Source organism: Eubalaena glacialis, chromosome 1 (assembly GCF_028564815.1).
Source record: "Eubalaena glacialis isolate mEubGla1 chromosome 1, mEubGla1.1.hap2.+ XY, whole genome shotgun sequence".
Taxonomy (NCBI): domain Eukaryota; kingdom Metazoa; phylum Chordata; class Mammalia; order Artiodactyla; family Balaenidae; genus Eubalaena; species Eubalaena glacialis.
The window spans coordinates 73,258,144-73,286,133 of NC_083716.1; positions in this window are offsets into that span (position 1 = coordinate 73,258,144).

Consider the following 27,990-nt stretch of genomic DNA (forward strand, 5'->3'; position numbering starts at 1 on the left):
TGAAAAGCGGCAAAGCGTTGACAATGATGCCCTTGGCCAAAAAGGGCGTATGCGTTTTTTCCTGAATATATTCAGGAAAAATCGCATACGCCCTTTTTGGCCAACCAAGCAAGCCGGAAAGGCAAATCGGCGCTACAAAGAAGTCTCGCTTGCCAGCGGTCAAAAGGGCCATGCTGAAAAAAGTGTAAAAACCAGAAATGCAGGACAGGCCATGGAGACATGGGAGCCTTGCTACGCTGATGGGCGGGGTGGAAATTTCCAACAGCCACTCTGGAGAAGTGTACGCTGCGTCCTGAAACATGTAATACACACAGCTTAGAGAGCATAGGGCACTTCCACTCATGGGGGTAGAAATCGGGAAACCTAAAAATCAACAAGACACAGGCACCCCAAAGTTTAGGGCTGCTCTGTTTCCAAGAACCTCCACTTCGGTACACCTTAAATATCCCAGGAAAGAGAAAAATGGATAAAGAAGTTGTGGTACTTATGCACAATGGAATATCACTCAGCCATGAAATCAGTGTCATAAGGCTAGTAGCAGCATGATGAGTGGATTTAGGGAAGATGACTCTAAGTGAAGTAAGTCACACAGAAAAGGACACTTATCCTAAGATATCACTTATAGAGGGAATGTCAAAATCGCACACCTGAACTGAATTCCAAAACAGAACAGAGTCACACATTTAGAAAACACACTATGGCTGTTTAACGGGAAAGGTGAGGTGGGGCGATGTATAAAAAAAGGGTTTGAAATTAGCTCAGATACCGTTCCACAAGCCAAATATGTAATAGACAAGACCTACTCCCTGCTCAGTCAACTGGACTCAACGCCCCCTATTCACCGCCCAAGAATATATCTGACTAGGAAGAGTCTTAAAACCTATGTATTGATATCTCTGGAAGTGAATCAAGAGGGTGTAAAGCGGCATAAACACAGCAGGGAAAAGCAGCTAAACCCCATTATAAAAATAGATTACTTAAAAAAAAAAACCCATAAAACAAAGACAGTGAAAGAGAGAGAAATTCTTACAAAATCCGTTCAGGGGCTCTGATGCAACCTGGATTGACCATATCTAGACCCACAGCTGGATGAGACATAAGGCTGGACACTCTTGGGGCTGAGAGGATTGGTGAGGTTGGGTGAGCAAACGCAGACCCTTTAAAGTAATAGTGCGTGGTACCCATGCCATGGGTCCCAAATTTCCAGGTTTAAGGGCATCTTCCTACATCGAAAACATGCCTGGGAAACCCAGAAGATGGTACACCGTGTGATCGGGAAAGGTTTCTAAAACGCACCTCATTTCTCCTCTCCTTGTGCTCGGGTTCGCCATTCCAGCCGCTTCACTAACAATCTCCCTACTTGGAGAATCAGCACCGTTGACCTCCTGTTTCGTACAGGTCGCAATTTGTCCTGAGGATGAACGGGAAGAGGGGGAACCAATGAGAGACTAGCTCTAGGTGTTGGGACAGGCACAGGTCACTCTATTTTCCCATCAGGAAGAAGAATGAACCACAGGCTCAGCCTGCCCCCCGGAACCAGAATAGGGCCTGAAGCCATCCTGCGCTTTTGCGGCCAGCTCCCAAAAAAGCGAGTTGACAAATGGAGCTCAGGGGCACTGCAATTCACAAACCTGCAGAGTTATAAATGATGACTCTCGTCCACAAATATATTGAGGGAAGGCAACGAAGAGGATTTGAAAGCAAGGCAGAATTGCAGGAAACAGATTTCAGGAGGTAGATTCGACTCGCCTTGAAAGCACATGAAAAGCGGCAAAGCGTTGACAATGATGCCCTTGGCCAAAAAGGGCGTATGCGTTTTTTCCTGAATATATTCAGGAAAAAACGCATACGCCCTTTTTGGCCAACCAAGCAAGCCGGAAAGGCAAATCGGCGCTACAAAGAAGTCTCGCTTGCCAGCGGTCAAAAGGGCCATGCTGAAAAAAGTGTAAAAACCAGAAATGCAGGACAGGCCATGGAGACATGGGAGCCTTGCTACGCTGATGGGCGGGGTGGAAATTGCCAACAGCCACTCTGGAGAAGTGTACGCTGCGTCCTGAAACATGTAATAAACACAGCTTAGAGAGCATAGGGCACTTCCACTCATGGGCGTAGAAATCGGGAAACCTAAAAATCAACAAGACACAGGCACCCCAAAGTTTAGGGCTGCTCTGTTTCCAAGAACCTCCACTTCGGTACACCTTAAATATCCCAGGAAAGAGAAACATGGATAAAGAAGTTGTGGTACTTATGCACAATGGAATATCACTCAGCCATGAAATCAGTGTCATAAGGCTAGTAGCAGCATGATGAGTGGATTTAGGGACGATGACTCTAAGTGAAGTAAGTCACACAGAAAAGGACACTTACCCTAAGATATCACTTATAGAGGGAATGTCAAAATCGCTACACCTGAACTGATTTCCAAAACAGAACAGAGTCACACATTTAGAAAACACACTATGGCTGCTTAACGGGAAAGGTGAGGTGGGGCGATGCCTAAACAAGGGTTTGAAATTAGCTCAGATACCGTTCCACAAGCCAAATATGTAATAGACAAGACCTACTCCCTGCTCAGTCAACTGGACTCAACGCCCCCTATTCACCGCCCAAGAATATATCTGACTAGGAAGAGTCTTAAAACCTATGTATTGATATCTCTCTGGAAGTGAATCAAGAGGGTGTAAAGCGGCATAAACACAGCAGGGAAAAGCAGCTAAACCCCATTATAAAAATAGATTACTTAAAAAAAAAAACCCATAAAACAAAGACAGTGAAAGAGAGAGAAATTCTGACAAAATCCGTTCAGGGGCTCTGATGCAACCTGGATTGACCATATCTAGACCCACAGCTGGATGAGACATAAGGCTGGACACTCTTGGGGCTGAGAGGATTGGTGAGGTTGGGTGAGCAAACGCAGACCCTTTAAAGTAATACTGCGTGGTACCCATGCCATGGGTCCCAAATTTCCAGGTTTAAGGGCATCTTCCTACATCGAAAACATGCCTGGGAAACCCAGAAGATGGTACACCGTGTGATCGGGAAAGGTTTCTAAAACGCACCTCATTTCTCCTCTCCTTGTGCTCGGGTTCGCCATTCCAGCCGCTTCACTAACAATCTCCCTACTTGGAGAATCAGCACCGTTGACCTCCTGTTTCGTACAGGTCGCAATTTGTCCTGAGGATGAACGGGAAGAGGGGGAACCAATGAGAGACTAGCTCTAGGTGTTGGGACAGGCACAGGTCACTCTATTTTCCCATCAGGAAGAAGAATGAACCACAGGCTCAGCCTGCCCCCCGGAACCAGAATAGGGCCTGAAGCAATCCTGCGCTTTTGCGGCCAGCTCCCAAAAAAGCGAGTTGACAAATGGAGCTCAGGGGCACTGCAATTCACAAACCTGCAGAGTTATAAATGAGAACTCTCGTCCACAAATATATTGAGGGAAGGCAACGAAGAGGATTTGAAAGCAAGGCAGAATTGCAGGAAACAGATTTCAGGAGGTAGATTCGACTCGCCTTGAAAGCACATGAAAAGCGGCAAAGCGTTGACAATGATGCCCTTGGCCAAAAAGGGCGTATGCGTTTTTTCCTGAATATATTCAGGAAAAAACGCATACGCCCTTTTTGGCCAACCAAGCAAGCCGGAAAGGCAAATCGGCGCTACAAAGAAGTCTCGCTTGCCGGCGGTCAAAAGGGCCATGCTGAAAAAAGTGTAAAAACCAGAAATGCAGGACAGGCCATGGAGACATGGGAGCCTTGCTACGCTGATGGGCGGGGTGGAAATTGCCAACAGACACTCTGGAGAAGTGTACGCTGCGTCCTGAAACATGTAATAGACACAGCTGAGAGAGCATAGGGCACTTCCACTCATGGGCGTAGAAATCGGGAAACCTAAAAATCAACAAGACACAGGCGCCCCAAAGTTTAGGGCTGCTCTGTTTCCAAGAAACTCCACTTCGGTACACCTTAAATATCCCAGGAAAGAGAAAAATGGATAAAGAAGTTGTGGTACTTATGCACAATGGAATATCACTCAGCCATGAAATCAGTGTCATAAGGCTAGTAGCAGCATGATGAGTGGATTTAGGGACGATGACACTAAGTGAAGTAAGTCACACAGAAAAGGACACTTATCCTAAGATATCACTTATAGAGGGAATGTCAAAATCGCTACACCTGAACTGAATTCCAAAACAGAACAGAGTCACACATTTAGAAAACACAGTATGGCTGTTTAACGGGAAAGGTGAGGTGGGGCGATGTATAAAACAAGGGTTTGAAATTAGCTCAGATACCGTTCTACAAGCCAAATATGTAATAGACAAGACCTACTCCCTGCTCAGTCAACTGGACTCAACGCCCCCTATTCACCGCCCAAGAATATATCTGACTAGGAAGAGTCTTAAAACCTATGTATTGATATCTCTCTGGAAGTGAATCAAGAGGGTGTAAAGCGGCATAAACACAGCAGGGAAAAGCAGCTAAACCCCATTATAAAAATAGATTACTTAAAAAAAAAAAACCCGTAAAACAAAGACAGTGAAAGAGAGAGAAATTCTTACAAAATCCGTTCAGGGGCTCTGATGCAACCTGGATTGACCATATCTAGACCCACAGCTGGATGAGACATAAGGCTGGACACTCTTGGGGCTGAGAGGATTGGTGAGGTTGGGTGAGCAAACGCAGACCCTTTAAAGTAATACTGCGTGGTACCCATGCCATGGGTCCCAAATTTCCAGGTTTAAGGGCATCTTCCTACATCGAAAACATGCCTGGGAAACCCAGAAGATGGTACACCGTGTGATCGGGAAAGGTTTCTAAAACGCACCTCATTTCTCCTCTCCTTGTGCTCGGGTTCGCCATTCCAGCCGCTTCACTAACAATCTCCCTACTTGGAGAATCAGCACCGTTGACCTCCTGTTTCGTACAGGTCGCAATTTGTCCTGAGGATGAACGGGAAGAGGGGGAACCAATGAGAGACTAGCTCTAGGTGTTGGGACAGGCACAGGTCACTCTATTTTCCCATCAGGAAGAAGAATGAACCACAGGCTCAGCCTGCCCCCCGGAACCAGAATAGGGCCTGAAGCCATCCTGCGCTTTTGCGGCCAGCTCCCAAAAAAGCGAGTTGACAAATGGAGCTCAGGGGCACTGCAATTCACAAACCTGCAGAGTTATAAATGAGAACTCTCGTCCACAAATATATTGAGGGAAGGCAACGAAGAGGATTTGAAAGCAAGGCAGAATTGCAGGAAACAGATTTCAGGAGGTAGATTCGACTCGCCTTGAAAGCACATGAAAAGCGGCAAAGCGTTGACAATGATGCCCTTGGCCAAAAAGGGCGTATGCGTTTTTTCCTGAATATATTCAGGAAAAAACGCATACGCCCTTTTTGGCCAACCAAGCAAGCCGGAAAGGCAAATCGGCGCTACAAAGAAGTCTCGCTTGCCAGCGGTCAAAAGGGCCATGCTGAAAAAAGTGTAAAAACCAGAAATGCAGGACAGGCCATGGAGACATGGGAGCCTTGCTAAGCTGATGGGCGGGGTGGAAATTGCCAACAGCCACTCTGGAGAAGTGTACGCTGCGTCCTGAAACATGTAATACACACAGCTTAGAGAGCATAGGGCACTTCCACTCATGGGGGTAGAAATCGGGAAACCTAAAAATCAACAAGACACAGGCACCCCAAAGTTTAGGGCTGCTCTGTTTCCAAGAACCTCCACTTCGGTACACCTTAAATATCCCAGGAAAGAGAAAAATGGATAAAGAAGTTGTGGTACTTATGCACAATGGAATATCACTCAGCCATGAAATCAGTGTCATAAGGCTAGTAGCAGCATGATGAGTGGATTTAGGGACGATGACTCTAAGTGAAGTAAGTCACACAGAAAAGGACACTTATCCTAAGATATCACTTATAGAGGGAATGTCAAAATCGCTACACCTGAACTGAATTCCAAAACAGAACAGAGTCACACATTTAGAAAACACAGTATGGCTGTTTAACGGGAAAGGTGAGGTGGGGCGATGTATAAAACAAGGGTTTGAAATTAGCTCAGATACCGTTCTACAAGCCAAATATGTAATAGACAAGACCTACTCCCTGCTCAGTCAACTGGACTCAACGCCCCCTATTCACCGCCCAAGAATATATCTGACTAGGAAGAGTCTTAAAACCTATGTATTGATATCTCTCTGGAAGTGAATCAAGAGGGTGTAAAGCGGCATAAACACAGCAGGGAAAAGCAGCTAAACCCCATTATAAAAATAGATTACTTAAAAAAAAAAACCCATAAAACAAAGACAGTGAAAGAGAGAGAAATTCTTACAAAATCCGTTCAGGGGCTCTGATGCAACCTGGATTGACCATATCTAGACCCACAGCTGGATGAGACATAAGGCTGGACACTCTTGGGGCTGAGAGGATTGGTGAGGTTGGGTGAGCAAACGCAGACCCTTTAAAGTAATACTGCGTGGTACCCATGCCATGGGTCCCAAATTTCCAGGTTTAAGGGCATCTTCCTACATCGAAAACATGCCTGGGAAACCCAGAAGATGGTACACCGTGTGATCGGGAAAGGTTTCTAAAACGCACCTCATTTCTCCTCTCCTTGTGCTCGGGTTCGCCATTCCAGCCGCTTCACTAACAATCTCCCTACTTGGAGAATCAGCACCGTTGACCTCCTGTTTCGTACAGGTCGCAATTTGTCCTGAGGATGAACGGGAAGAGGGGGAACCAATGAGAGACTAGCTCTAGGTGTTGGGACAGGCACAGGTCACTCTATTTTCCCATCAGGAAGAAGAATGAACCACAGGCTCAGCCTGCCCCCCGGAACCAGAATAGGGCCTGAAGCCATCCTGCGCTTTTGCGGCCAGCTCCCAAAAAAGCGAGTTGACAAATGGAGCTCAGGGGCACTGCAATTCACAAACCTGCAGAGTTATAAATGAGAACTCTCGTCCACAAATATATTGAGGGAAGGCAACGAAGAGGATTTGAAAGCAAGGCAGAATTGCAGGAAACAGATTTCAGGAGGTAGATTCGACTCGCCTTGAAAGCACATGAAAAGCGGCAAAGCGTTGACAATGATGCCCTTGGCCAAAAAGGGCGTATGCGTTTTTTCCTGAATATATTCAGGAAAAAACGCATACGCCCTTTTTGGCCAACCAAGCAAGCCGGAAAGGCAAATCGGCGCTACAAAGAAGTCTCGCTTGCCAGCGGTCAAAAGGGCCATGCTGAAAAAAGTGTAAAAACCAGAAATGCAGGACAGGCCATGGAGACATGGGAGCCTTGCTAAGCTGATGGGCGGGGTGGAAATTGCCAACAGCCACTCTGGAGAAGTGTACGCTGCGTCCTGAAACATGTAATACACACAGCTTAGAGAGCATAGGGCACTTCCACTCATGGGGGTAGAAATCGGGAAACCTAAAAATCAACAAGACACAGGCACCCCAAAGTTTAGGGCTGCTCTGTTTCCAAGAACCTCCACTTCGGTACACCTTAAATATCCCAGGAAAGAGAAAAATGGATAAAGAAGTTGTGGTACTTATGCACAATGGAATATCACTCAGCCATGAAATCAGTGTTATAAGGCTAGTAGCAGCATGATGAGTGGATTTAGGGAAGATGACTCTAAGTGAAGTAAGTCACACAGAAAAGGACACTTATCCTAAGATATCACTTATAGAGGGAATGTCAAAATCGCTACACCTGAACTGAATTCCAAAACAGAACAGAGTCACACATTTAGAAATCACACTATGGCTGCTTAACGGGAAAGGTGAGGTGGGGCGATGCATAAAACAAGGGTTTGACATTAGCTCAGATACCGTTCCACAAGCCAAATATGTAATAGACAAGACCTACTCCCTGCTCAGTGAACTGGGCTCAACGCCCCCTATTCACCGCCCAAGAATATATTTGACTAGTAAGAGTCTTAAAACCTATGTATTGATATCTCTCTGGAAGTGAATCAAGAGGGTGTAAAGCGGCATAAACACAGCAGGGAAAAGCAGCTAAACCCCAGTATAAAAATAGATTACTTAAAAAAAAAACCCATAAAACAAAGGCAGTGAAAGAGAGAGAAATTCTTACAAAATCCGTTCAGGGGCTCTGATGCAACCTGGATTGACCATATCTAGACCCACAGCTGGATGAGACATAAGGCTGGACACTCTTGGGGCTGAGAGGATTGGTGAGGTTGGGTGAGCAAACGCAGACCCTTTAAAGTAATACTGCGTGGTACCCATGCCATGGGTCCCAAATCTCCAGGTTCAAGGGCATCTTCCTACATCGAAAACATGCCTGGGAAACCCAGAAGATGGTACACCGTGTGATCGGGAAAGGTTTCTAAAACGCACCTCATTTCTCCTCTCCTTGTGCTCGGGTTCGCCATTCCAGCCGCTTCACTAACAATCTCCCTACTTGGAGAATCAGCACCGTTGACCTCCTGTTTCGTACAGGTCGCAATTTGTCCTGAGGATGAACGGGAAGAGGGGGAACCAATGAGAGACTAGCTCTAGGTGTTGGGACAGGCACAGGTCACTCTAATTTCCCATCAGGAAGAAGAATGAACCACAGGCTCAGCCTGCCCCCCGGAACCAGAATAGGGGCTGAAGCCATCCTGCGCTTTTGCGGCCAGCTCCCAAAAAAGCGAGTTGACAAATGGAGCTCAGGGGCACTGCAATTCACAAACCTGCACAGTTATAAATGATGACTCTCGTCCACAAATATATTGAGGGAAGGCAACGAAGAGGATTTGAAAGCAAGGCAGAATTGCAGGAAACAGATTTCAGGAGGTAGATTCGACTCGCCCTGAAAGCACATGAAAAGCGGCAAAGCGTTGACAATGATGCCCTTGGCCAAAAAGGGCGTATGCGTTTTTTCCTGAATATATTCAGGAAAAAACGCATACGCCCTTTTTGGCCAACCAAGCAAGCCGGAAAGGCAAATCGGCGCTACAAAGAAGTCTCGCTTGCCAGCGGTCAAAAGGGCCATGCTGAAAAAAGTGTAAAAACCAGAAATGCAGGACAGGCCATGGAGACATGGGAGCCTTGCTAAGCTGATGGGCGGGGTGGAAATTGCCAACAGCCACTCTGGAGAAGTGTACGCTGCGTCCTGAAACATGTAATACACACAGCTTAGAGAGCATAGGGCACTTCCACTCATGGGGGTAGAAATCGGGAAACCTAAAAATCAACAAGACACAGGCACCCCAAAGTTTAGGGCTGCTCTGTTTCCAAGAACCTCCACTTCGGTACACCTTAAATATCCCAGGAAAGAGAAAAATGGATAAAGAAGTTGTGGTACTTATGCACAATGGAATATCACTCAGCCATGAAATCAGTGTTATAAGGCTAGTAGCAGCATGATGAGTGGATTTAGGGAAGATGACTCTAAGTGAAGTAAGTCACACAGAAAAGGACACTTATCCTAAGATATCACTTATAGAGGGAATGTCAAAATCGCTACACCTGAACTGAATTCCAAAACAGAACAGAGTCACACATTTAGAAATCACACTATGGCTGCTTAACGGGAAAGGTGAGGTGGGGCGATGCATAAAACAAGGGTTTGACATTAGCTCAGATACCGTTCCACAAGCCAAATATGTAATAGACAAGACCTACTCCCTGCTCAGTGAACTGGGCTCAACGCCCCCTATTCACCGCCCAAGAATATATTTGACTAGTAAGAGTCTTAAAACCTATGTATTGATATCTCTCTGGAAGTGAATCAAGAGGGTGTAAAGCGGCATAAACACAGCAGGGAAAAGCAGCTAAACCCCAGTATAAAAATAGATTACTTAAAAAAAAAACCCATAAAACAAAGGCAGTGAAAGAGAGAGAAATTCTTACAAAATCCGTTCAGGGGCTCTGATGCAACCTGGATTGACCATATCTAGACCCACAGCTGGATGAGACATAAGGCTGGACACTCTTGGGGCTGAGAGGATTGGTGAGGTTGGGTGAGCAAACGCAGACCCTTTAAAGTAATACTGCGTGGTACCCATGCCATGGGTCCCAAATCTCCAGGTTCAAGGGCATCTTCCTACATCGAAAACATGCCTGGGAAACCCAGAAGATGGTACACCGTGTGATCGGGAAAGGTTTCTAAAACGCACCTCATTTCTCCTCTCCTTGTGCTCGGGTTCGCCATTCCAGCCGCTTCACTAACAATCTCCCTACTTGGAGAATCAGCACCGTTGACCTCCTGTTTCGTTAAGGTCGCAATTTGTCCTGAGGATGAACGGGAAGAGGGGGAACCAATGAGAGACTAGCTCTAGGTGTTGGGACAGGCACAGGTCACTCTAATTTCCCATCAGGAAGAAGAATGAACCACAGGCTCAGCCTGCCCCCCGGAACCAGAATAGGGGCTGAAGCCATCCTGCGCTTTTGCGGCCAGCTCCCAAAAAAGCGAGTTGACAAATGGAGCTCAGGGGCACTGCAATTCACAAACCTGCACAGTTATAAATGATGACTCTCGTCCACAAATATATTGAGGGAAGGCAACGAAGAGGATTTGAAAGCAAGGCAGAATTGCAGGAAACAGATTTCAGGGGGTAGATTCGACTCGCCCTGAAAGCACATGAAAAGCGGCAAAGCGTTGACAATGATGCCCTTGGCCAAAAAGGGCGTATGCGTTTTCTCCTGAATATATTCAGGAAAAAACGCATACGCCCTTTTTGGCCAACCAAGCAAGCCGGAAAGGCAAATCGGCGCTACAAAGAAGTCTCGCTTGCCAGCGGTCAAAAGGGCCATGCTGAAAAAAGTGTAAAAACCAGAAATGCAGGACAGGCCATGGAGACATGGGAGCCTTGCTACGCTGATGGGCGGGGTGGAAATTGCCAACAGCCACTCTGGAGAAGTGTACGCTGCATCCTGAAACATGTAATAGACACAGCTGAGAGAGCATAGGGCACTTCCACTCATGGGCGTAGAAATCGGGAAACCTAAAAATCAACAAGACACAGGCGCCCCAAAGTTTAGGGCTGCTCTGTTTCCAAGAAACTCCACTTCGGTACACCTTAAATATCCCAGGAAAGAGAAAAATGGATAAAGAAGTTGTGGTACTTATGCACAATGGAATATCACTCAGCCATGAAATCAGTGTCATAAGGCTAGTAGCAGCATGATGAGTGGATTTAGGGACGATGACTCTAAGTGAAGTAAGTCACACAGAAAAGGACACTTACCCTAAGATATCACTTATAGAGGGAATGTCAAAATCGCTACACCTGAACTGAATTCCAAAACAGAACAGAGTCACACATTTAGAAAACACACTATGGCTGTTTAACGGGAAAGGTGAGGTGGGGCGATGTATAAAACAAGGGTTTGAAATTAGCTCAGATACCGTTCCACAAGCCAAATATGTAATAGACAAGACCTACTCCTTTCTCAGTGAACCGGACTCAACACCCCCTATTCACCGCCCAAGAATATATCTGACTAGTAAGAGTATTAAAACCTATGTATTGATATCTCTCTGGAAGTGAATCAAGATTGTGTAAAGTGGCATAAACACAGCAGGGAAAAGCAGCTAAACCCCATTATAAAAATAGACTACTTAAAAAAAAACCCCATAAAACAAAGACAGTGAAAGAGAGAGAAATTCTTACAAAATCCGTTCAGGGGCTCTGATGCAACCTGGATTGACCATATCTAGACCCACAGCTGGATGAGACATAAGGCTGGACACTCTTGGGGCTGAGAGGATTGGTGAGGTTGGGTGAGCAAACGCAGACCCTTTAAAGTAATACTGCGTGGTACCCATGCCATGGGTCCCAAATTTCCAGGTTCAAGGGCATCTTCCTACATCGAAAACATGCCTGGGAAACCCAGAAGATGGTACACCGTGTGATCGGGAAAGGTTTCTAAAACGCACCTCATTTCTCCTCTCCTTGTGCTCGGGTTCGCCATTCCAGCCGCTTCACTAACGATCTCCCTACTTGGAGAATCAGCACCGTTGACCTCCTGTTTCGTACAGGTCGCAATTTGTCCTGAGGATGAACGGGAAGAGGGGGAACCAATGAGAGACTAGCTCTAGGTGTTGGGACAGGCACAGGTCACTCTATTTTCCCATCAGGAAGAAGAATGAACCACAGGCTCAGCCTGCCCCCCGGAACCAGAATAGGGCCTGAAGCCATCCTGCGCTTTTGCGGCCAGCTCCCAAAAAAGCGAGTTGACAAATGGAGCTCAGGGGCACTGCAATTCACAAACCTGCACAGTTATAAATGATGACTCTCGTCCACAAATATATTGAGGGAAGGCAACGAAGAGGATTTGAAAGCAAGGCAGAATTGCAGGAAACAGATTTCAGGAGGTAGATTCGACTCGCCTTGAAAGCACATGAAAAGCGGCAAAGCGTTGACAATGATGCCCTTGGCCAAAAAGGGCGTATGCGTTTTTTCCTGAATATATTCAGGAAAAAACGCATACGCCCTTTTTGGCCAACCAAGCAAGCCGGAAAGGCAAATCGGCGCTACAAAGAAGTCTCGCTTGCCAGCGGTCAAAAGGGCCATGCTGAAAAAAGTGTAAAAACCAGAAATGCAGGACAGGCCATGGAGACATGGGAGCCTTGCTATGCTGATGGGCGGGGTGGAAATTGCCAACAGCCACTCTGGAGAAGTGTACGCTGCGTCCTGAAACATGTAATAAACACAGCTTAGAGAGCATAGGGCACTTCCACTCATGGGCGTAGAAATCGGGAAACCTAAAAATCAACAAGACACAGGCACCCCAAAGTTTAGGGCTGCTCTGTTTCCAAGAACCTCCACTTCGGCACACCTTAAATATCCCAGGAAAGAGAAAAATGGATAAAGAAGTTGTGGTACTTATGCACAATGGAATATCACTCAGCCATGTAATCAGTGTCATAAGGCTAGTAGCAGCATGATGAGTGGATTTAGGGACGATGACTCTAAGTGAAGTAAGTCACACAGAAGCGGACACTTATCCTAAGATATCACTTATAGAGGGAATGTCAAAATCGCTACACCTGAACTGATTTCCAAAACAGAACAGAGTCACACATTTAGCAAACACACTATGGCTGCTTAACAGGAAAGGTGAGGTGGGGCGATGCCTAAACAAGGGTTTGAAATTAGCTCAGATACCGTTCCACAAGCCAAATATGTAATAGACAAGACCTACTCCCTGCTCAGTCAACTGGACTCAACGCCCCCTATTCACCGCCCAAGAATATATCTGACTAGGAAGAGTCTTAAAACCTATGTATTGATATCTCTCTGGAAGTAAATCATGAGGGTGTAAAGCGGCATAAACACAGCAGGGAAAAGCAGCTAAACCCCATTATAAAAATAGATTACTTAAAAAAAAACCCCATAAAACAAAGACAGTGAAAGAGAGAGAAATTCTTACAAAATCCGTTCAGGGGCTCTGATGCAACCTGGATTGACCATATCTAGAACCACAGCTGGATGAGACATAAGGCTGGACACTCTTGGGGCTGAGAGGATTGGTGAGGTTGGGTGAGCAAACGCAGACCCTTTAAAGTAATAGTGCGTGGTACCCATGCCATGGGTCCCAAATTTCCAGGTTTAAGGGCATCTTCCTTCATCGAAAACATGCCTGGGAAACCCAGAAGATGGTACACCGAGTGATCGGGAAAGGTTTCTAAAACGCACCTCATTTCTCCTCTCCTTGTGCTCGGGTTCGCCATTCCAGCCGCTTCACTAACAATCTCCCTACTTGGAGAATCAGCACCGTTGACCTCCTGTTTCGTACAGCTCGCAATTTGTCCTGAGGATGAACGGGAAGAGGGGGAACCAATGAGACACTAGCTCTAGGTGTTGGGACAGGCACAGGTCACTCTATTTTCCCATCAGGAAGAAGAATGAACCACAGGCTCAGCCTGACCCCCGGAACCAGAATAGGGCCTGAAGCAATCCTGCGCTTTTGCGGCCAGCTCCCAAAAAAGCGAGTTGACAAATGGAGCTCAGGGGCACTGCAATTCACAAACCTGCAGTGTTATAAATGAGAACTCTCGTCCACAAATATATTGAGGGAAGGCAACGAAGAGGATTTGAAAGCAAGGCAGAATTGCAGGAAACAGATTTCAGGAGGTAGATTCGACTCGCCTTGAAAGCACATGAAAAGCGGCAAAGCGTTGACAATGATGCCCTTGGCCAAAAAGGGCGTATGCGTTTTCTCCTGAATATATTCAGGAAAAAACGCATACGCCCTTTTTGGCCAACCAAGCAAGCCGGAAAGGCAAATCGGCGCTACAAAGAAGTCTCACTTGCCGGCGGTCAAAAGGGCCATGCTGAAAAAAGTGTAAAAACCAGAAATGCAGGACAGGCCATGGAGACATGGGAGCCTTGCTACGCTGATGGGCGGGGTGGAAATTGCCAACAGCCACTCTGGAGAAGTGTAGGCTGCGTCCTGAAACATGTAATAGACACAGCTGAGAGAGCATAGGGCACTTCCACTCATGGGCGTAGAAATCGGGAAACCTAAAAATCAACAAGACACTGGCGCCCCAAAGTTTAGGGCTGCTCTGTTTCCAAGAAACTCCACTTCGGTACACCTTAAATATCCCAGGAAAGAGAAAAATGGATAAAGAAGTTGTGGTACTTATGCACAATGGAATATCACTCAGCCATGAAATCAGTGTCATAAGGCTAGTAGCAGCATGATGAGTGGATTTAGGGACGATGATTCTAAGTGAAGTAAGTCACACAGAAAAGGACACTTATCCTAAGATATCACTTATAGAGGGAATGTCAAAATCGCTACACCTGAACTGAATTCCAAAACAGAACAGAGTCACACATTTAGAAAACACACTATGGCTGTTTAACGGGAAAGGTGAGGTGGGGCGATGTATAAAACAAGGGTTTGAAATTAGCTCAGATACCGTTCCACAAGCCAAATATGTAATAGACAAGACCTACTCCTTTCTCAGTGAACCGGACTCAACACCCCCTATTCACCGCCCAAGAATATATCTGACTAGTAAGAGTCTTAAAACCTATGTATTGATATCTCTCTGGAAGTGAATCAAGAGGGTGTAAAGCGGCATAAACACAGCAGGGAAAAGCAGCTAAACCCCAGTATAAAAATAGATTACTTAAAAAAAAACCCCATAAAACAAAGGCAGTGAAAGAGAGAGAAATTCTTACAAAATCCGTTCAGGGGCTCTGATGCAACCTGGATTGACCATATCTAGACCCACAGCTGGATGAGACATAAGGCTGGACACTCTTGGGGCTCAGAGGATTGGTGAGGTTGGGTGAGCAAACGCAGACCCTTTAAAGTAATAGTGCGTGGTACCCATGCCATGGGTCCCAAATCTCCAGGTTCAAGGGCATCTTCCTACATCGAAAACATGCCTGGGAAACCCAGAAGATGGTAACCGTGTGATCGGGAAAGGTTTCTAAAACGCACCACAATTCTCCTCTCCTTGTGCTCGGGTTCGCCATTCCAGCCGCTTCACTAACAATCTCCCTACTTGGAGAATCAGCACCGTTGACCTCCTGTTTCGTACAGGTCGCAATTTGTCCTGAGGATGAACGGGAAGAGGGGGAACCAATGAGAGACTAGCTCTAGGTGTTGGGACAGGCACAGGTCACTCTATTTTCCCATCAGGAAGAAGAATGAACCACAGGCTCAGCCTGCCCCCCGGAACCAGAATAGGGCCTGAAGCAATCCTGCGCTTTTGCGGCCAGCTCCCAAAAAAGCGAGTTGACAAATGGAGCTCAGGGGCACTGCAATTCACAAACCTGCAGAGTTATAAATGAGAACTCTCGTCCACAAATATATTGAGGGAAGGCAACAAAGAGGATTTGAAAGCAAGGCAGAATTGCAGGAAACAGATTTCAGGAGGTAGATTCGACTCGCCTTGAAAGCACATGAAAAGCGGCAAAGCGTTGACAATGATGCCCTTGGCCAAAAAGGGCGTATGCGTTTTTTCCTGAATATATTCACGAAAAAACGCATACGCACTTTTTGGCCAACCAAGCAAGCCGGAAAGGCAAATCGGCGCTACAAAGAAGTCTCGCTTGCCAGCGGTCACAAGGGCCATGCTGAAAAAGTGTAAAAACCAGAAATGCAGGACAGGCCATGGAGACATGGGAGCCTTGCTACGCTGATGGGCGGGGTGGAAATTGCCAACAGCCACTCTGGAGAAGTGTACGCTGCGTCCTGAAACATGTAATAAACACAGCTTAGAGAGCATAGGGCACTTCCACTCATGGGCGTAGAAATCGGGAAACCTAAAAATCAACAAGACACAGGCACCCCAAAGTTTAGGGCTGCTCTGTTTCCAAGAACCTCCACTTCGGTACACCTTAAATATCCCAGGAAAGAGAAAAATGGATAAAGAAGTTGTGGTACTTATGCAGAATGGAATATCACTCAGCCATGAAATCAGTGTCATAAGGCTAGTAGCAGCATGATGAGTGGATTTAGGGACGATGACTCTAAGTGAAGTAAGTCACACAGAAAAGGACACTTACCCTAAGATATCACTTATAGAGGGAATGTCAAAATCGCTACACCTGAACTGAATTCCAAAACAGAACAGAGTCACACATTCAGAAAACACACTATGGCTGCTTAACGGGAAAGGTGAGGTGGGGCGATGCATAAAACAAGGGTTTGAAATTAGCTCAGATACCGTTCCAGAAGTCAAATATGTAATAGACAAGACCTACTCCCTGCTCAGTCAACTGGACTCAACGCCCCCTATTCACCGCCCAAGAATATATCTGACTAGGAAGAGTCTTAAAACCTATGTATTGATATCTCTCTGGAAGTGAATCAAGAAGGTGTAAAGCGGCATAAACACAGCAGGGAAAAGCAGCTAAACCCCATTATAAAAATAGTTTACTTAAAAAAAACCCCATAAAACAAAGACAGTGAAAGAGAGAGAAATTCTTACAAAATCCGTTCAGGGGCTCTGATGCAACCTGGATTGACCATATCTAGACCCATAGCTGGATGAGACATAAGGCTGGACACTCTTGGGGCTGAGAGGATTGGTGAGGTTGGGTGAGCAAACGCAAACCCTTTAAAGTAATACTGCGTTGTACCCATGCCATGGGTCCCAAATCTCCAGGTTCAAGGGCATCTTCCTACATCGAAAACATGCCTGGGAAACCCAGAAGATGGTACACCGTGTGATCGGGAAAGGTTTCTAAAACGCACCACATTTCTCCTCTCCTTGTGCTCGGGTTCGCCATTCCAGCCGCTTCACTAACAATCTCCCTACTTGGAGAATCAGCACCGTTGACCTCCTGTTTCGTACAGCTCGCAATTTGTCCTGAGGATGAACGGGAAGAGGGGGAACCAATGAGAAACTAGCTCTAGGTGTTGGGACAGGCACAGGTCACTCTATTTTCCCATCAGGAAGAAGAATGAACCACAGGCTCAGCCTGCCCCCCGGAACCAGAATAGGGCCTGAAGCCATCCTGCGCTTTCGCGGCCAGCTCCCAAAAAAGCGAGTTGACAAATGGAGCTCAGGGGCACTGCAATTCACAAACCTGCACAGTTATAAATGATGACTCTCGTCCACAAATATATTGAGGGAAGGCAACGAAGAGGATTTGAAAGCAAGGCAGAATTGCAGGAAACAGATTTCAGGAGGTAGATTTGACTCGCCTTGAAAGCACATGAAAAGCGGCAAAGCGTTGACAATGATGCCCTTGGCCAAAAAGGGCGTATGCGTTTTTTCCTGAATATATTCAGGAAAAAACGCATACGCCCTTTTTGGCCAACCAAGCAAGCCGGAAAGGCAAATCGGCGCTACAACGAAGTCTCGCTTGCCAGCGGTCAAAAGGGCCATGCTGAAAAAAGTGTAAAAACCAGAAATGCAGGACAGGCCATGGAGACATGGGAGCCTTGCTACGCTGATGGGCGGGGTGGAAATTGCCAACAGCCACTCTGGAGAAGTGTACGCTGCGTCCTGAAACATGTAATAGACACAGCTGAGAGAGCATAGGGCACTTCCACTCATGGGCGTAGAAATCGGGAAACCTAAAAATCAACAAGACACAGGCGCCCCAAAGTTTAGGGCTGCTCTGTTTCCAAGAAACTCCACTTCGGTACACCTTAAATATCCCAGGAAAGAGAAAAATGGATAAAGAAGTTGTGGTACTTATGCACAATGGAATATCACTCAGCCATGAAATCAGTGTCATAAGGCTAGTAGCAGCATGATGAGTGGATTTAGGGACGATGACTCTAAGTGAAGTAAGTCACACAGAAAAGGACACTTATCCTAAGATATCACTTATAGAGGGAATGTCAAAATCGCTACACCTGAACTGAATTCCAAAACAGAACAGAGTCACACATTTAGAAAACACACTATGGCTGTTTAACGGGAAAGGTGAGGTGGGGCGATGTATAAAAAAAGGGTTTGAAATTAGCTCAGATACCGTTCCACAAGCCAAATATGTAATAGACAAGACCTACTCCCTGCTCAGTCAACTGGACTCAACGCCCCCTATTCACCGCCCAAGAATATATCTGACTAGGAAGAGTCTTAAAACCTATGTATTGATATCTCTCTGGAAGTGAATCAAGAGGGTGTAAAGCGGCATAAACACAGCAGGGAAAAGCAGCTAAACCCCATTATAAAAATAGATTACTTAAAAAAAAACCCCATAAAACAAAGACAGTGAAAGAGAGAGAAATTCTTACAAAATCCGTTCAGGGGCTCTGATGCAACCTGGATTGACCATATCTAGACCCACAGCTGGATGAGACATAAGGCTGGACACTCTTGGGGCTGAGAGGATTGGTGAGGTTGGGTGAGCAAACGCAGACCCTTTAAAGTAATAGTGCGTGGTATCCATGCCATGGGTCCCAAATTTCCAGGTTTAAGGGCATCTTCCTACATCGAAAACATGCCTGGGAAACCCAGAAGATGGTACACCGTGTGATCGGGAAAGGTTTCTAAAACGCACCTCATTTCTCCTCTCCTTGTGCTCGGGTTCGCCATTCCAGCCGCTTCACTAACAATCTCCCTACTTGGAGAATCAGCACCGTTGACCTCCTGTTTCGTACAGGTCGCAATTTGTCCTGAGGATGAACGGGAAGAGGGGGAACCAATGAGAGACTAGCTCTAGGTGTTGGGACAGGCACAGGTCACTCTATTTTCCCATCAGGAAGAAGAATGAACCACAGGCTCAGCCTGCCCCCCGGAACCAGAATAGGGCCTGAAGCCATCCTGCGCTTTTGCGGCCAGCTCCCAAAAAAGCGAGTTGACAAATGGAGCTCAGGGGCACTGCAATTCACAAACCTGCACAGTTATAAATGATGACTCTCGTCCACAAATATATTGAGGGAAGGCAACGAAGAGGATTTGAAAGCAAGGCAGAATTGCAGGAAACAGATTTCAGGAGGTAGATTTGACTCGCCTTGAAAGCACATGAAAAGCGGCAAAGCGTTGACAATGATGCCCTTGGCCAAAAAGGGCGTATGCGTTTTTTCCTGAATATATTCAGGAAAAAACGCATACGCCCTTTTTGGCCAACCAAGCAAGCCGGAAAGGCAAATCGGCGCTACAACGAAGTCTCGCTTGCCAGCGGTCAAAAGGGCCATGCTGAAAAAAGTGTAAAAACCAGAAATGCAGGACAGGCCATGGAGACATGGGAGCCTTGCTACGCTGATGGGCGGGGTGGAAATTGCCAACAGCCACTCTGGAGAAGTGTACGCTGCGTCCTGAAACATGTAATAGACACAGCTGAGAGAGCATAGGGCACTTCCACTCATGGGCGTAGAAATCGGGAAACCTAAAAATCAACAAGACACAGGCGCCCCAAAGTTTAGGGCTGCTCTGTTTCCAAGAAACTCCACTTCGGTACACCTTAAATATCCCAGGAAAGAGAAAAATGGATAAAGAAGTTGTGGTACTTATGCACAATGGAATATCACTCAGCCATGAAATCAGTGTCATAAGGCTAGTAGCAGCATGATGAGTGGATTTAGGGACGATGACTCTAAGTGAAGTAAGTCACACAGAAAAGGACACTTATCCTAAGATATCACTTATAGAGGGAATGTCAAAATCGCTACACCTGAACTGAATTCCAAAACAGAACAGAGTCACACATTTAGAAAACACACTATGGCTGTTTAACGGGAAAGGTGAGGTGGGGCGATGTATAAAAAAAGGGTTTGAAATTAGCTCAGATACCGTTCCACAAGCCAAATATGTAATAGACAAGACCTACTCCCTGCTCAGTCAACTGGACTCAACGCCCCCTATTCACCGCCCAAGAATATATCTGACTAGGAAGAGTCTTAAAACCTATGTATTGATATCTCTCTGGAAGTGAATCAAGAGGGTGTAAAGCGGCATAAACACAGCAGGGAAAAGCAGCTAAACCCCATTATAAAAATAGATTACTTAAAAAAAAACCCCATAAAACAAAGACAGTGAAAGAGAGAGAAATTCTTACAAAATCCGTTCAGGGGCTCTGATGCAACCTGGATTGACCATATCTAGACCCACAGCTGGATGAGACATAAGGCTGGACACTCTTGGGGCTGAGAGGATTGGTGAGGTTGGGTGAGCAAACGCAGACCCTTTAAAGTAATAGTGCGTGGTATCCATGCCATGGGTCCCAAATTTCCATGTTTAAGGGCATCTTCCTACATCGAAAACATGCCTGGGAAACCCAGAAGATGGTACACCGTGTGATCGGGAAAGGTTTCTAAAACGCACCTCATTTCTCCTCTCCTTGTGCTCGGGTTCGCCATTCCAGCCGCTTCACTAACAATCTCCCTACTTGGAGAATCAGCACCGTTGACCTCCTGTTTCGTACAGGTCGCAATTTGTCCTGAGGATGAACGGGAAGAGGGGGAACCAATGAGAGACTAGCTCTAGGTGTTGGGACAGGCACAGGTCACTCTATTTTCCCATCAGGAAGAAGAATGAACCACAGGCTCAGCCTGCCCCCCGGAACCAGAATAGGGCCTGAAGCCATCCTGCGCTTTTGCGGCCAGCTCCCAAAAAAGCGAGTTGACAAATGGAGCTCAGGGGCACTGCAATTCACAAACCTGCACAGTTATAAATGATGACTCTCGTCCACAAATATATTGAGGGAAGGCAACGAAGAGGATTTGAAAGCAAGGCAGAATTGCAGGAAACAGATTTCAGGAGGTAGATTCGACTCGCCTTGAAAGCACATGAAAAGCGGCAAAGCGTTGACAATGATGCCCTTGGCCAAAAAGGGCGTATGCGTTTTTTCCTGAATATATTCAGGAAAAAACGCATACGCCCTTTTTGGCCAACCAAGCAAGCCGGAAAGGCAAATCGGCGCTACAAACAAGTCTCGCTTGCCAGCGGTCAAAAGGGCCATGCTGAAAAAAGTGTAAAAACCAGAAATGCAGGACAGGCCATGGAGACATGGGAGCATTGCTACGCTGATGGGCGGGGTGGAAATTGCCAACAGCCACTCTGGAGAAGTGTACGCTGCGTCCTGAAACATGTAATAGACACAGCTGAGAGAGCATAGGGCACTTCCACTCATGGGCGTAGAAATCGGGAAACCTAAAAATCAACAAGACACAGGCGCCCCAAAGTTTAGGGCTGCTCTGTTTCCAAGAAACTCCACTTCGGTACACCTTAAATATCCCAGGAAAGAGAAAAATGGATAAAGAAGTTGTGGTACTTATGCACAATGGAATATCACTCAGCCATGAAATCAGTGTCATAAGGCTAGTAGCAGCATGATGAGTGGATTTAGGGACGATGACTCTAAGTGAAGTAAGTCACACAGAAAAGGACACTTATCCTAAGATATCACTTATAGAGGGAATGTCAAAATCGCTACACCTGAACTGAATTCCAAAACAGAACAGAGTCACACATTTAGAAAACACACTATGGCTGTTTAACGGGAAAGGTGAGGTGGGGCGATGTATAAAAAAAGGGTTTGAAATTAGCTCAGATACCGTTCCACAAGCCAAATATGTAATAGACAAGACCTACTCCCTGCTCAGTCAACTGGACTCAACGCCCCCTATTCACCGCCCAAAAATATATCTGACTAGGAAGAGTCTTAAAACCTATGTATTGATATCTCTCTGGAAGTGAATCAAGAGGGTGTAAAGCGGCATAAACACAGCAGGGAAAAGCAGCTAAACCCCATTATAAAAATAGATTACTTAAAAAAAAACCCCATAAAACAAAGACAGTGAAAGAGAGAGAAATTCTTACAAAATCCGTTCAGGGGCTCTGATGCAACCTGGATTGACCATATCTAGACCCACAGCTGGATGAGACATAAGGCTGGACACTCTTGGGGCTGAGAGGATTGGTGAGGTTGGGTGAGCAAACGCAGACCCTTTAAAGTAATAGTGCGTGGTATCCATGCCATGGGTCCCAAATTTCCAGGTTTAAGGGCATCTTCCTACATCGAAAACATGCCTGGGAAACCCAGAAGATGGTACACCGTGTGATCGGGAAAGGTTTCTAAAACGCACCTCATTTCTCCTCTCCTTGTGCTCGGGTTCGCCATTCCAGCCGCTTCACTAACAATCTCCCTACTTGGAGAATCAGCACCGTTGACCTCCTGTTTCGTACAGGTCGCAATTTGTCCTGAGGATGAACGGGAAGAGGGGGAACCAATGAGAGACTAGCTCTAGGTGTTGGGACAGGCACAGGTCACTCTATTTTCCCATCAGGAAGAAGAATGAACCACAGGCTCAGCCTGCTCCCCGGAACCAGAATAGGGCCTGAAGCCATCCTGCGCTTTTGCGGCCAGCTCCCAAAAAAGCGAGTTGACAAATGGAGCTCAGGGGCACTGCAATTCACAAACCTGCACAGTTATAAATGATGACTCTCGTCCACAAATATATTGAGGGAAGGCAACGAAGAGGATTTGAAAGCAAGGCAGATTTGCAGGAAACAGATTTCAGGAGGTAGATTCGACTCGCCTTGAAAGCACATGAAAAGCGGCAAAGCGTTGACAATGATGCCCTTGGCCAAAAAGGGCGTATGCGTTTTTTCCTGAATATATTCAGGAAAAAACGCATACGCCCTTTTTGGCCAACCAAGCAAGCCGGAAAGGCAAATCGGCGCTACAAACAAGTCTCGCTTGCCAGCGGTCAAAAGGGCCATGCTGAAAAAAGTGTAAAAACCAGAAATGCAGGACAGGCCATGGAGACATGGGAGCATTGCTACGCTGATGGGCGGGGTGGAAATTGCCAACAGCCACTCTGCAGAAGTGTACGCTGCGTCCTGAAACATGTAATAAACACAGCTTAGAGAGCATAGGGCACTTCCACTCATGGGCGTAGAAATCGGGAAACCTAAAAATCAACAAGACACAGGCGCCCCAAAGTTTAGGGCTGCTCTGTTTCCAAGAACCTCCACTTCGGTACACCTGAAATATCCCAGGAAAGAGAAAAATGGATAAAGAAGTTGTGGTACTTATGCACAATGGAATATCACTCAGCCATGAAATCAGTGTCATAAGGCTAGTAGCAGCATGATGAGTGGATTTAGGGACGATGACTCTAAGTGAAGTAAGTCACACAGAAAAGGACACTTATCCTAAGATATCACTTATAGAGGGAATGTCAAAATCGCTACACCTGAACTGATTTCCAAAACAGAACAGAGTCACACATTTAGAAAACACACTATGGCTGTTTAACGGGAAAGGTGAGGTGGGGCGATGTATAAAAAAAGGGTTTGAAATTAGCTTAGATACCGTTCCACAAGCCAAATATGTAATAGACAAGACCTACTCCCTGCTCAGTCAACTGGACTCAACGCCCCCTATTCACCGCCCAAGAATATATCTGACTAGGAAGAGTCTTAAAACCTATGTATTGATATCTCTCTGGAAGTGAATCAAGAGGGTGTAAAGCGGCATAAACACAGCAGGGAAAAGCAGCTAAACCCCAGTATAAAAATAGATTACTTAAAAAAAAACCCCATAAAACAAAGGCAGTGAAAGAGAGAGAAATTCTTACAAAATCCGTTCAGGGGCTCTGATGCAACCTGGATTGACCATATCTAGACCCACAGCTGGATGAGACATAAGGCTGGACACTCTTGTGGCTCAGAGTATAGGTGAGGTTGGGTGAGCAAACGCAGACCCTTTAAAGTAATAGTGCGTGGTACCCATACCATGGGTCCCAAATCTCCAGGTTTAAGGGCATCTTCCTACATCGAAAACATGCCTGGGAAACCCAGAAGATGGTACACCGTGTGATCGGGAAAGGTTTCTAAAACGCACCTCATTTCTCCTCTCCTTGTGCTCGGGTTCGCCATTCCAGCCGCTTCACTAACAATCTCCCTACTTGGAGAATCAGCACCGTTGACCTCCTGTTTCGTACAGCTCGCAATTTGTCCTGAGGATGAACGGGAAGAGGGGGAACCAATGAGAGACTAGCTCTAGGTGTTGGGACAGGCACAGGTCACTCTATTTTCCCATCAGGAAGAAGAATGAACCACAGGCTCAGCCTGCCCCCCGGAACCAGAATAGGGCCTGAAGCAATCCTGCGCTTTTGCGGCCAGCTCCCAAAAAAGCGAGTTGACAAATGGAGCTCAGGGGCACTGCAATTCACAAACCTGCAGAGTTATAAATGAGAACTCTCGTCCACAAATATATTGAGGGAAGGCAACGAAGAGGATTTGAAAGCAAGGCAGAATTGCAGGAAACAGATTTCAGGAGGTAGATTCGACTCGCCTTGAAAGCACATGAAAAGCGGCAAAGCGTTGACAATGATGCCCTTGGCCAAAAAGGGCGTATGCGTTTTTTCCTGAATATATTCAGGAAAAAACGCATACGCCCTTTTTGGCCAACCAAGCAAGCCGGAAAGGCAAATCGGCGCTACAACGAAGTCTCGCTTGCCAGCGGTCAAAAGGGCCATGCTGAAAAAAGTGTAAAACCAGAAATGCAGGACAGGCCATGGAGACATAGGAGCCTTGCTACGCTGATGGGCGGGGTGGAAATTGCCAACAGCCACTCTGGAGAAGTGTACGCTGCGTCCTGAAACATGTAATAAACACAGCTGAGAGAGCATAGGGCACTTCCACTCATGGACGTAGAAATCGGGAAACCTAAAAATCAACAAGACACAGGCACCCCAAACTTTAGGGCTGCTCTGTTTCCAAGAACCTCCACTTCGGTACACATTAAATATCCCAGGAAAGAGAAAAATGGATAAAGAAGTTATGGTACTTATGCACAATGGAATATCACTCAGCCATGAAATCAGTGTCATAAGGCTAGTAGCAGCATGATGAGTGGATTTAGGGACGATGACTCTAAGTGAAGTAAGTCACACAGAAAAGGACACTTATCCTAAGATATCACTTATAGAGGGCATGTCAAAATCGCTACACCTGAACTGATTTCCAAAACAGAACAGAGTCACACATTTAGAAAACACACTATGGCTGCTTAACGGGAAAGGTGAGGTGGGGCGATGCCTAAACAAGGGTTTGAAATTAGCTCAGATACAGTTCCACAAGCCAAATATGTAATAGACAAGACCTACTCCCTGCTCAGTCAACTGGACTCAACGCCCCCTATTCACCGCCCAAAAATTTATCTGACTAGGAAGAGTCTTAAAACCTATGTATTGATATCTCTCTGGAAGTGAATCAAGAGGGTGTAAAGCGGCATAAACACAGCAGGGAAAAGCAGCTAAAACCCATTATAAAAATAGATTACTTAAAAAAAAAACCCCATAAAACAAAGACAGTGAAAGAGAGAGAAATTCTTACAAAATCCGTTCAGGGGCTCTGATGCAACCTGGATTGACCATATCTAGACCCACAGCTGGATGAGACATAAGGCTGGACACTCTTGGGGCTGAGAGGATTGGTGAGGTTGGGTGAGCAAACGCAGACCCTTTAAAGTAATAGTGCGTGGTACCCATGCCATGGGTCCCAAATCTCCAGGTTTAAGGGCATCTTCCTACATCGAAAACATGCCTGGGAAACCCAGAAGATGGTACACCGTGTGATCGGGAAAGGTTTCTAAAACGCACCTCATTTCTCCTCTCCTTGTGCTCGGGTTCGCCATTCCAGCCGCTTCACTAACAATCTCCCTACTTGGAGAATCAGCACCGTTGACCTCCTGTTTCGTACCGCTCGCAATTTGTCCTGAGGATGAACGGGAAGAGGGGGAACCAATGAGAGACTAGCTCTAGGTGTTGGGACAGGCACAGGTCACTCTATTTTCCCATCAGGAAGAAGAATGAACCACAGGCTCAGCCTGCCCCCCGGAACCAGAATAGGGCCTGAAGCAATCCTGCGCTTTTGCGGCCAGCTCCCAAAAAAGCGAGTTGACAAATGGAGCTCAGGGGCACTGCAATTCACAAACCTGCAGTGTTATAAATGAGAACTCTCGTCCACAAATATATTGAGGGAAGGCAACGAAGAGGATTTGAAAGCAAGGCAGAATTGCAGGAAACAGATTTCAGGAGGTAGATTCGACTCGCCTTGAAAGCACATGAAAAGCGGCAAAGCGTTGACAATGATGCCCTTGGCCAAAAAGGGCGTATGCGTTTTTTCCTGAATATATTCAGGAAAAAACGCATACGCCCTTTTTGGCCAACCAAGCAAGCCGGAAAGGCAAATCGGCGCTACAAACAAGTCTCGCTTCCCGGCGGTCAAAAGGGCCATGCTGAAAAAAGTGTAAAAACCAGAAATGCAGGACAGGCCATGGAGACATGGGAGCCTTGCTACGCTGATGGGCGGGGTGGAAATTGCCAACAGCCACTCTGGAGAAGTGTACGCTGCGTCCTGAAACATGTAATAAACACAGCTTAGAGAGCATAGGGCACTTCCACTCATGGGCGTAGAAATCGGGAAACCTAAAAATCAACAAGACACAGGCACCCCAAAGTTTAGGGCTGCTCTGTTTCCAAGAACCTCCACTTCGGTACACCTTAAATATCCCAGGAAAGAGAAAAATGGATAAAGAAGTTGTGGTACTTATGCACAATGGAATATCACTCAGCCATGAAATCAGTGTCATAAGGCTAGTAGCAGCATGATGAGTGGATTTAGGGACGATGACTCTAAGTGAAGTAAGTCACACAGAAAAGGACACTTATCCTAAGATATCACTTATAGAGGGAATGTCAAAATCGCTACACCTGAACTGATTTCCAAAACAGAACAGAGTCACACATTTAGAAAACACACTATGGCTGTTTAACGGGAAAGGTGAGGTGGGGCGATGTATAAAAAAAGGGTTTGAAATTAGCTCAGATACCGTTCCACAAGCCAAATATGTAATAGACAAGACCTACTCCCTGCTCAGTCAACTGGACTCAACGCCCCCTATTCACCGCCCAAGAATATATCTGACTAGGAAGAGTCTTAAAACCTATGTATTGATATCTCTCTGGAAGTGAATCAAGAAGGTGTAAAGCGGCATAAACACAGCAGGGAAAAACAGCTAAACCCCATTATAAAAATAGATTACTTAAAAAAAAACCGCATAAAACAAAGACAGTGAAAGAGAGAGAAATTCTTACAAAATCCGTTCAGGGGCTCTGATGCAACCTGGATTGACCATATCTAGACCCACAGCGGGATGAGACATAAGGCTGGACACTCTTGGGGCTGAGAGGATTGGTGAGGTTGGGTGAGCAAACGCAGACCCTTTAAAGTAATAGTGCGTGGTACCCATGCCATGGGTCCCAAATCTCCAGGTTTAAGGGCATCTTCCTACATCGAAAACATGCCTGGGAAACCCAGAAGATGGTACACCGTGTGATCGGGAAAGGTTTCTAAAACGCACCTCATTTCTCCTCTCCTTGTGCTCGGGTTCGCCATTCCAGCCGCTTCACTAACAATCTCCCTACTTGGAGAATCAGCACCGTTGACCTCCTGTTTCGTACAGCTCGCAATTTGTCCTGAGGATGAACGGGAAGAGGGGGAACCAATGAGAGACTAGCTCTAGGTGTTGGGACAGGCACAGGTCACTCTATTTTCCCATCAGGAAGAAGAATGAACCACAGGCTCAGCCTGCCCCCCGGAACCAGAATAGGG